Source organism: Octopus bimaculoides, chromosome 4 (assembly GCF_001194135.2).
Source record: "Octopus bimaculoides isolate UCB-OBI-ISO-001 chromosome 4, ASM119413v2, whole genome shotgun sequence".
Lineage (NCBI taxonomy): Eukaryota > Metazoa > Mollusca > Cephalopoda > Octopoda > Octopodidae > Octopus > Octopus bimaculoides.
In genome coordinates, this window is record NC_068984.1 from 56,327,037 (window position 1) to 56,337,301 (window position 10,265).

The 10,265-nt window shown below is 38.6% G+C and overlaps 1 protein-coding gene across 3 annotated transcripts in view; it reads right to left on the minus strand.

Annotated features, from left to right (window-relative positions):
* LOC106877899 (uncharacterized) overlaps nucleotides 1-10,265 on the minus strand; it is a 52,979-nt gene that overhangs the window by 24,437 nt on the left and 18,277 nt on the right. Inside the window, exon 1 of one of the 3 annotated variants that reach the window (XM_014926947.1) lies at nucleotides 3,051-3,156. The exons of the other annotated variants lie outside the window; for them this stretch is intronic. The gene's annotated coding sequence lies outside the window, so the exon portion shown is untranslated. Of the gene's footprint in view, nucleotides 1-3,050; nucleotides 3,157-10,265 lie in introns of those variants that run through there. 3 annotated transcript variants of the gene reach the window in all.

Consider the following 10,265-nt stretch of genomic DNA (forward strand, 5'->3'; position numbering starts at 1 on the left):
AAAATTTTCTCCTTACCAAACAAAAAAACAAAAACAAATCATGTCAACATCCTTATAGGCACATATACACACACTTAAAAAATAAATGAATGCATATATACAAATATATAAATAATGTATAGCTGTATACAAACATAAATGTATGTTTATAGATTTATATATATATATATGTAATGGATCTTGCAGGCATGAAGTGGATTCGATCCTAGATAGCCAAATTTAAATTAACACTTGTGTGTGTGTGTGTAATATATATATATATATTACACACACACTAAACGTGAAAAGCGAAACGATGAAACATCATATTGAATCTGATAATATTTCTGTAACAAATATGAAAAACAAAAATTAAACATCTTATTGAATGCCTATTGAGGAGGCCAAAAGTCAACAATGTGTTGAAGTATTGAATCAAAAAGCTCTAACTTTTTTAATCCAATCTCTTGTCGCCACTTAAACTTGCATATATATGAGTCTCAAGGTGATTGATGTGGTAGAGGTGTCGTCGTTGCGGCTGGAACTGGCTGTGTCTTGTGGTCAGACCTTAAGAAGTCTGAAACCAAAAGACATCAAAACGTGTAGAAGGTGAGTTTTTGTAGGGAGCAATAGGTCAAAACAGTGTAGTGAACAGTGTTCCATGTGATCGTAGTTATATGCAATAGTTGACACAATCGAGTAAGAGGCAAATTGCCCCAATACCAACCAATCAGAGTAGTGGACACAACAGGATCCTAATAGCGGCCAAAGACTAGCTGTTCCCTACTACGTTCGAATGCACGTATATATAAGAAAAAGAGAGATGAATTCCACCAGAGGCTACGTTACATTATGAATCTTTTACGTCTAGGCGATATTTGCAAAAATGAAACATCCAGTGTTACTTTTTTTCAAGAAAAAGGAATTCTTCACCAAGAAAGGAAATGCAACAATGGTCATTTTATGAATTTCTCAGCTGGAAGTCAAAATAGATGGCGGTGTAGAATTCGTGGATGCAGACAAGAACAAGGACTAAGAACAGAAAATTGGTTTGCTAATTCACGTTTATCTTCCCGTAAAGTAGTACTTTTCATATATTGCTGGACACACAACACGACAAGTATCGAACTTTGTGATCGTGAGCTTGAAATGAAAGCTATTTGTGTTGTTGACTGGAATAACTATTTGAAAGAAGTTTGTGCTGCACACATTTTGGCTAACCCAAGAGTGATCGTAGGACCCAACATGACTGTTGAAATCGACGAAAGTATGTTCTCTAAAAGAAAAAATTGCGTCGGACGTCAACTACATCAATAATGTGTTTTGGAGGTATTTGTAGACAAAACAAAAGAGTGTTTCATGTTTATTGTCCTTGACAGGTCTGCCACAATACTTCTTCCAATAATAGAAGTAATATAAGACCAGGTACTACCATCATAAGTGACGAATGGTCAGCATATAAAAATATAATTAATATTGGTCATTTTCAACCTATCACTGCGAATTATTCTCTACACTTTGCCAATCCTACTAATGGTGCTCACACCCAAAATACTGAAAGACTTTGGAAGAGTGCTAAAGAAAAAAAATGAATAAAAGACAAAATGGCACTCACAGAGGTCTACTGCGAGCTTTTGTGGTGACAAGAGATTGGATTAAAAGAGATCCTTTTGATTCAATACTTGAACACATTGTTGACTTTTGGCCTCTTCAATAGGTATTCAATAAGATGCTTAATTTTTATTTTTCATATGATTTGTTATAAAAATATTATCAGATTCAATACGATGTTTCATCTTTTTGCATTTATTGTATGTGTATGTGTGTGTATGTATAATATATATTTGAATCTACATACAATTACGTATGTATCTAGCTATCCATTTATAGATTTGTATATATGCATTCATTTTTATTTAAATGTGTATATGTACCTATAAAGATGCTGACATGATTTGTTTGGGGTTTTTTCTGTTTTGTTTTTTTTTTTTAGTAAGGAGAGAATTTTGTCTCCAGATTTTATTACCTACGGAGATTAAATACTGACCAGCTTTTCAACCACGTCAATCACCAACGCCGGCCTGTGTGTATAAATATGTATGTATGTATGCATGCGTGTGTATGTTTGTATGTATATATGTATAAGTATACATCCACATTTTCATCACCATTGCTTCTTTTCCTTGTCGTTTCTGTTGAAGTTGTTCTTGTAACTGTTGTCATACTTCGCGTTTTTATTTTCATTTTCTTTAATTTCTTTCGTTTTTCTTTTATCTCCCTAGGAATTTCGTTGACAAGCTTCTTTTCATTTGCCTTCTTCGTTTCTTTTTAATTTATTTAAGGTACACCCTCGTATTTTCTTCCTCGTCCGGTTTGTGGGCCGCCGCCCTTGCTGACCCCACCTCTTCTCAGTGGGAATGTATATACGTGTGTGTGTGTGTTTGGAAATGAACTCCGCTCACTTGAAAAAAGTGATGGTTTTTATATATGGGAATAACCCACATTTTTAGTGGGGAGATAACCCCATTTTTAATGGGGGTGAAATAACCAAAAAGTACCAAATAATTACATCAAAATTAAGTATAATAATATTTTTAAAATACATGAGCATAAAACAGATTTATGTATATGTTTGTAGATAACTGTGTGTGTGAATGACTGCATGTGTGTGTATGTGTGTGAGTGTGTCGGTGACGGTAGCTGCCAAGAGAAATGAAAGTTGGTCTTGAACATCAAAGACTATGTGGTATATCAAAACAAAAAATAAATGCATAAAATGTTTTTACGGATTTTACCGAACACGCCATCAGCTGGGAAGGAATGACAAATAAAATATCTATATCGAAAGGATGCCACCGAAATAATATTCTTGGTTAAAATATGACACTCGCAAGTTTCTATCCTTGCCCGAATTAAAGATGTTACTAAGATTCTTCATGGCTATAAATCAATATTTGTAATGTTTCACACATCTTATTAACTGCCTTCAACAACTATTTAGAATTAGAGACAAATATCAATGTTATTATATAATGAACACACTTTTTACACATTACATTAAGAAAACTTACAGCAGCCAGTGCGTGATTTTTGACTTTTGACTCTTGAATCTCACGATCTTCTAATTTGTAAAGTAGGGATGTAAACTACTTCGATTCAGTTTATATAGAGACGGGAAATTAGAACATTAGTTCTAGAAATAGATATCGCAAATTTATTTTTAAATTAAAGACTATACGTAGTTTCCGGTCGCTGATTTTCCGCCATATCAACTAACAAAGAAAAAGCAATTTCAAAGTCATTAGCAAAAAAAGAAAAATCCCACCCAACCTCTTTATTCCCACCAAAACATAGAAAACGATTTATGTAAGTTTAAAACTTGTTGAACAGGTCTGACAAAGAAAAATGCTGAAACTAACTTGAGATATAATTCAATTTCATATTCATTTACGCAATTTTGGTTTTTTTAGGTGTCATAGAGGAATAACTATTAAATACCCAACTCACCCCATCCTTACTGTTGCGTTGAGAATACCCCAGTCAAAAGAATAAAAATTAACATAAACATTTATTTACATGAAAGACAATTACCAGAGAACTTTCATCTAATTCTTCTAAATCTTTCTGTTAAAACTGTATTGAAACCATTTGTGGGGAATTTTTCTATCGCAGCTACTAGTCGCACACCACAAAGTTTAACGGAACCTACTGAAGCAAGCCAGCACGTCGCAGCATTACCACGGGCGATGGCGAGGTAAAAGCCTTAGGAAAGCCAAGCGCCCTCACCCTCTCGGTGAAGCGGGCTGATAACGTTGACAAGAACTCCACGGTTAGTGGCCCAGTCCCTCCGAATGTCTCAAACGCCACTTACCCATTACTTCAGGGTTCATTTCCTTCGGCTATGGAAGCAGTGACCCTCTCATTAACTGCAGCATCCAGGATGTGGGAGGGAGCAAAGGAATCGCAGACTGTGGCGTCCCAAATGAGGCATCTACCTCTACCCAGGGACAGAGGGTAAGACCATCTGGTTTCTTTCCATCACTTCTGGATAACCCCGACGGCTCCAGAACTGAGAGGATATTAATCCGAGCCAGGGCCCGCTTAATGATTAGGTTTAGCTCAGAGTGACGAGCGAAGCGACCAGCATTTAGGCGGCAAGACAGACCGTGAAAACCTGTGGGGTCGAGGGGCCCACCACAGTGGCAGACCTATAGATGTCAGTTCCCACTCTGAATGCGATAGAAATGCGAAGTTCATCTAGATTGAGTAGACTTCCAATGTTGACTACAACCAGGGCATCAATCTAGACCAGGGGTTTTCAAACTGTGGTCTGCGGACCACAGGGGGCCGCAAGGACAAGACAGGGGGTCCGTGGACAGCAAATACTTTTTATGGGCAATTTGATTTTATATGTTTTTTAATCGAAATCTTTTAATTGACAATAAGCCTATTTGTTAAATACTGTTAAATAAATAAATGTAAAAATATATGTTATTTTAAGCAAATATTTATGTATAAATTTCATAAGCGTTTATAAGGGGGTCCCTAAGGTAAAGCCTGAAATATAAAGGTGTCCGCAAGTCAAAAAGTTTGAAAACCTCTGATCTAGACCCCCGAGAATTTTGCACTAGCTGAAAGTAGGCAACATCTTGAAAATTGGTCAGATTGATCAAGGAGAGAGTTGAACGTGACACCTGAAGGCAGATTGTCCCATACTCTCTGTTTCCGTCTATCCTCCACTGTAATCGGAATTGACAAACCCAGCTCTCTCCACTGTGATAGAGCTCCATCCATCTCCCTGTTGGAATTAGTCCTTGTTGGAGAGAAGAGGATGTTGCCTACCAAAGGAAAGCTAGCGTGGATGGAGGAAAGAAAACCGGGAAGAGATAAAGACGAGAACTTGCGCAGATCTAGACCCCCAAACCGTTTGGGCAAAGCAGCTTTGTCGCGGGGATCTGGGGAGAGCTTGATATTGACCAAGCATTCGAGTTTCCTGAAGATTAGGTCGTCAAAGTATTGGAGAGACGACAGAAATCTGTAAGAGAGACTAACTCTCAGAAAATACAATAGCTTAGGAATTGACAAATAATTCTTAAGTATAAAAAAAACCTGGAAGGGGCTCAATTACTTCAAGGTTTTTTAAAAGTTGTTCGAGGTTAGCTAATTCGGATCTAAAGATGGACTCGAAAGCTAGGTCAGTAATTGGGGTTCCAAGGGAGCACCACGCTGATGAAGGAAGAATCATGACTGAGGGGAGGGTGTCTACAAATAGTCTAGTACTCTGCTCATGCGAAGCTGGGTGGTTGAGGAGCCAGAGCTCTCATTTGGAGCTGTTAACGCTAAGACCTCTACGACCTCCCAAACAAGCATCACCGGGGTACCAGACATTCAGGTCTGGGTCGGCTCCCATCTTGGTGGCATTATCAGTACCCAATGCGAATAGGGCAGGACCCAATGGATCATCCTGTTGGACTCCAGAGGCAGATGATGGAATGAGGTGGTCACCAAACGAGTGGTAGGAGGGCTCCCGATATGCTTGCTTAGCAAAGCGATAAAGTGATGGGGAATTCTCCCTTACTGCGTGGAGGATGATGTTTCGACTGATGGAGTTAAAAGCATTCTCAAGGTCTAGTTTGAGAATGACCTTTGGGGACTGAGAGGGCAGATTGGTGAAAGTTCTGATGGCATTAGCAGCAGCCTCACAGCCTAGCTTAGTACCCACTAGTTGAATAGGGGAAAATTCCCCGGTCAGGCAGTTAGAAACTGAGAATAGGCACACTTTTGTTGTGAGCTGTTGCAGAATATAACCAACTGCTATGGGGCGGAGGTCACCGTTTGGCTCCCACAGAACAGAGGACGAATATAGGTAAGGGCACTCTCGAAAGAGAACAAGTTTATGAACTTATAGTAGAAAGTGGGTTATAGATCTTTAGATGTATACCTGACTTTCCTACTATAAAATTAAAGAATATAACGGAACGCTGAACTCCAGACTATCAACTTAAACAACATTTATTCAGGTGGTAAATATATACATCTTTAGTAGAAAGTGGGTTATACATCTTTAGATTGTATACCTGACTTTCTACTATAAAATTAAAGAAATAGACGGAACGCTGAACTCCAGACTAAACAACTTAAACAACATTTATTTACTTGGTAAAACATACATATCTTTAGTTATACATCTTTAGAGGTGAGAATAACGAGCTTTCGAGTATAAGACCGAAAGATGTAGAGACAGCTTTAAACACACGTCCATGCTCAATCGCTGGCCAGCGAGAAAGAGAATGAATTGAGCGGGAAACGCTTGCTTGTTTAATTCTACGCATGCGTAAGACTACGCATGCGCAGGCGTTACTACACATCTTTAGACGTTGTTGTTACAGCTTCTGTTGTTGGGACGTTGTTATGTAGGTGTGAGCGAGCTGTCGAGCGTAAGTCCGAAAGATGTAGAGAGACAGCTTAACACGTAAAGAGGCTGTCTCCAGAGTTCGAATGTTAGAGACACTCTTGACACGTCCATTGCTCTATGCTGGCCAGCAAGAAAGAGAATGAATTTAGCGGGAACGCTTGGTTGTTTAATTCTACGCATGCGTGAGACTACGCATCTCACGGCGTTACTACAAACTGTATTTGGTTCTCCAAGAGTTTGAGCCCAGCTGAGGTCGCAAGCCATCGATCCCATCACCAGAACCTGCTGGGAAAGAGGAAATTGCTCTCCTGGCATTGTCAGGAGTGAAGATGGGTTGTAGAAAACTTAGTGGGTCCGGCCAGTGTAGATGATTATCTGAGGGGCCGGAGGATGTTTCTCCTTCAGTTGGTTGATGGAATCTGTGGTACACGGGACGAGGGAGGACAGAGAGGAAAGAAGGATAACAGCCCCATTAATGTCAAATTCGCTGAATTTGGCATTAACAGCCTTCTTCAAGTTAGGTGGTCGACCATTGTTAAGGGTTGAGCTGATGACCGACCTGAGATGAACAGTGGTTGGGGTAGATTCGAACAGCTCGAACTGCCGTTTCAGGGAAGAAGTGAGGGATCCACTATACCCATTCGTTACGTAGAGAAAGACCAAACGGAACAGGAACAGTTTCTGCCAATCAGAGATGTTGTTGGATATGCAGACGTTTTTCAGCAGTTTCGAGAGAACACGGGCAAAACAAGTCCAAACACCCTTAGAGATCCAATTGGCGAGCTTCAGCTTGGACAAAGCCTGGAGGGCGGCGGCAAAATTTTCAACAGGGATCTGGACTTCAGGGTAAGGTTCTGTCCTACTAAGGATGTCAGAGCTGAAGTGATATCGGTTGCATGTCCAGTTAGAAAAAACCTTCGACCTAAAACTTAGTAATAGCGACTTGTACAGGTGCAGAGAATACAACTTGGGGGTGAACTGGTAGTATCAGTGGGGTCAGCGTTAGAATTAGAATTCAGACGGAGAGAGGATGGTAGTGGGGGAAGAGTGTCGCTGGAGGTGGGGTGGGTGGGGTAGCTGAATGAGCAACATTAACTCTGGTGGTGGGAAAGTAATGTTTATTTTTGGTTCTATAGATGCAGAAAATGGTTTATGATTGGCTGAATTATTGCTGACGTAGGGCAAGAGAAATAATGGAGGGAAAGTTAAAAACAATAAACACAGGCAGTGATGATGACGGTCACGTGTAATAGCAAGAGTAAACAACAGCAACAAAAGAGCGACGGCGGTAGTGGTGATGGTGCCGCCGGCCAAAACTACACAAAAGCTTTCGCTGAATCGCTAATTTTGGATTTGCATTGTAAAGATCCGGCTAAAAAAATAAATAAACACACACACATACACGTGTATTTTATTCTTTTAGTGGTTTCAGTCATTCGAGTACGACCTTGTCGAGGCCTTGAAGAATATAGTCGATTAAACTGACCTCAATACTTAGTTTGAGGTTTGGGTGATACTTACTGTATTCCCGTTTTTGTCGAACTGCTAATTTACAGGAACGTAAACAAGCCAACATCAGTTATTAAGGGGTAAGAGACAAAAAACACACACACATACACATACATACGTACATGTGTGTGTGTGTGTGTGTGTTATACTTGGGGATGGTCATGTTTTGCCAATTAAACACACGCTATATTATTCTTATTTTACTTTCTTTATCAAAGTACTTTCGTCACACATCTTGTGACCTTTTCAACGACTCTCTGTCTCATATGTTTCCTCTATTCTGCTAATTCCATTCTGTCTTTCTGTGGTATGTATCCCTATCTGCGGATGCGTTTACATCTGCGTGTGTATGTGTGCTTAGTATGTGTTTTGTGTGCGTGTATATGGGTTCGCCTGTTATATTCTATGTACCCTTGTCTTTTATTTCTTTTTCTTCTTTCTCATTCTGTCTTTAGTATGCGTATGTATGTTTTGTGTGTATGGGTTTGTGTATTACACTAGTTGTATCTGTGTCCTTTTTTTTCTCTCCTCATTCTGTCTTTAGTCGTCAGGTTGCGTAGTGTAATGGAATTATTCCAATCATGCTTTCTATTGAGGCTCGGTCTCTCTACTACTATATGTCTGGCCTCTGTAATCTGTCTAAGTGTTGTGTCTGTTCTATGTATTGATAATGTCTAAACATCTATGTTATCAACCGAACTGCATGTTCTAATTGAACTTTTCTCCTCCATGAGTTACCGCCAGTGTTCACTTATCCGCTCACCTGCGTTACGTGCTGTCTCCTCAATGTATATCGTTGTCCTGTTTCTGTACCGTCCCTTACTACACCTGATATTATAAACTATATTCCTAGTTTTACAATTTATCTGTGGGCAAACCAAACTGCTATGCGCAGACATGAGTATAGCATCTTGGAACGTACGCATACTCCAGGGTCACAAAAAGCATCCTGGGCGCAAAACAGTACTTATAGCTCGTTTTCTGAAGTAGTCGAAGAGTAAATTTTCTTCTGAGTTGGTAAATCAGAGGCAGTAAAAAAAGGAATCTTGGTATGAATTTCGTTATTAGTAATGGTATTGCACATAAACCAGAATTTTTACCAAATTGAATAAATGATCATCTTATGTTATTGGGAATTCCAATTGACTTTGAAAAATATGCTACGCTTGTAAGTGCATACGCACTAACAATTGGTTCTACAGCCAAAGATAAGCTCTGTTCCGATTTACGAATATCATTGAACCAAATTCCCAATCAAGATAAGATTTTTCTTTTGGGAGATTTTAATCCCCGTGTTGGTTCAGATTACTTTTCTTGATCAAATATACTTGGTAAGCATGGTCTGGGCAAAATGAATTCAACTGAACTCCTGATACTATCTTTGTACTTTCTGTCACCTATACACTTTTTTAATAATCAATAAAAACAAAATAACTTGGTATCATCCAAGATCAGGTCATGGTCATTTGATTGACTATGTGATTGTCCGAAGCCGAGACAGAAATGATGTTAAATTATCACGTTCTTTTCGGATTGTTGGTCTGACCAAGCTATAGTTAGTAGTAAGATAAAAATGAGACCAAAGCCGACCATAAAACAAAATCGTAAAAAATTCATAAGGAGACTTGATATTTCAAAGACAACAACAAAAATATTCCCATTTGATGAAATGTTACGGAGGTGTACTTGCATAGCAAGTCTCAAAGCGACGAAAATATTTTGACAAATTAAATTTAAATGTTGAAGTGAATCTACATAATGTTAGAATCACGGAAAATATGGAAGACTCATAGGGTCAACTAAGAGACACTATTTATGAGTCATCCAAAGAAGTTCTTGGGTTTTCATGCAACAAAAACCAACATTGGTTTGATGAAAACGACTCTGTATATCCTTTGACTCCGTATATTGGCAGGCTTTTTGGAAAGTATTAGCGAAGCTCGGGATTCCCGAGCAAATGTTAAATGCCATAATGTCCCTACATAAAGATATGAAGGCATTCGTTCTATCAAATGGCAGTCTCAGCCTTTTGATGTTAAAAAATAGTACAAAACAAGGTTGAGAAAGAGAAAGAGTGTCACTATTAAAAGTGAAACTACAAAAGTAAAACTATTAAAAATGAAACAATATAAAAGTGAAGCTATTTATGTTACTCCGTCGAAGGTTTCAGTTTTATTCTTCGAGTTTTGAGACGTAATACGGAATTAGAGCCAATGCTGCATTGTTTTAATCCACAAAAATTACATGTTGACACTCACGGGGTCTCATAGTATTACCATAAAAAATTTGATTTTATTTGTTTGAGCCGTTTGAGAATGCATTGGGAACAGAGATAAACAGGATTTTATATATATATATATAT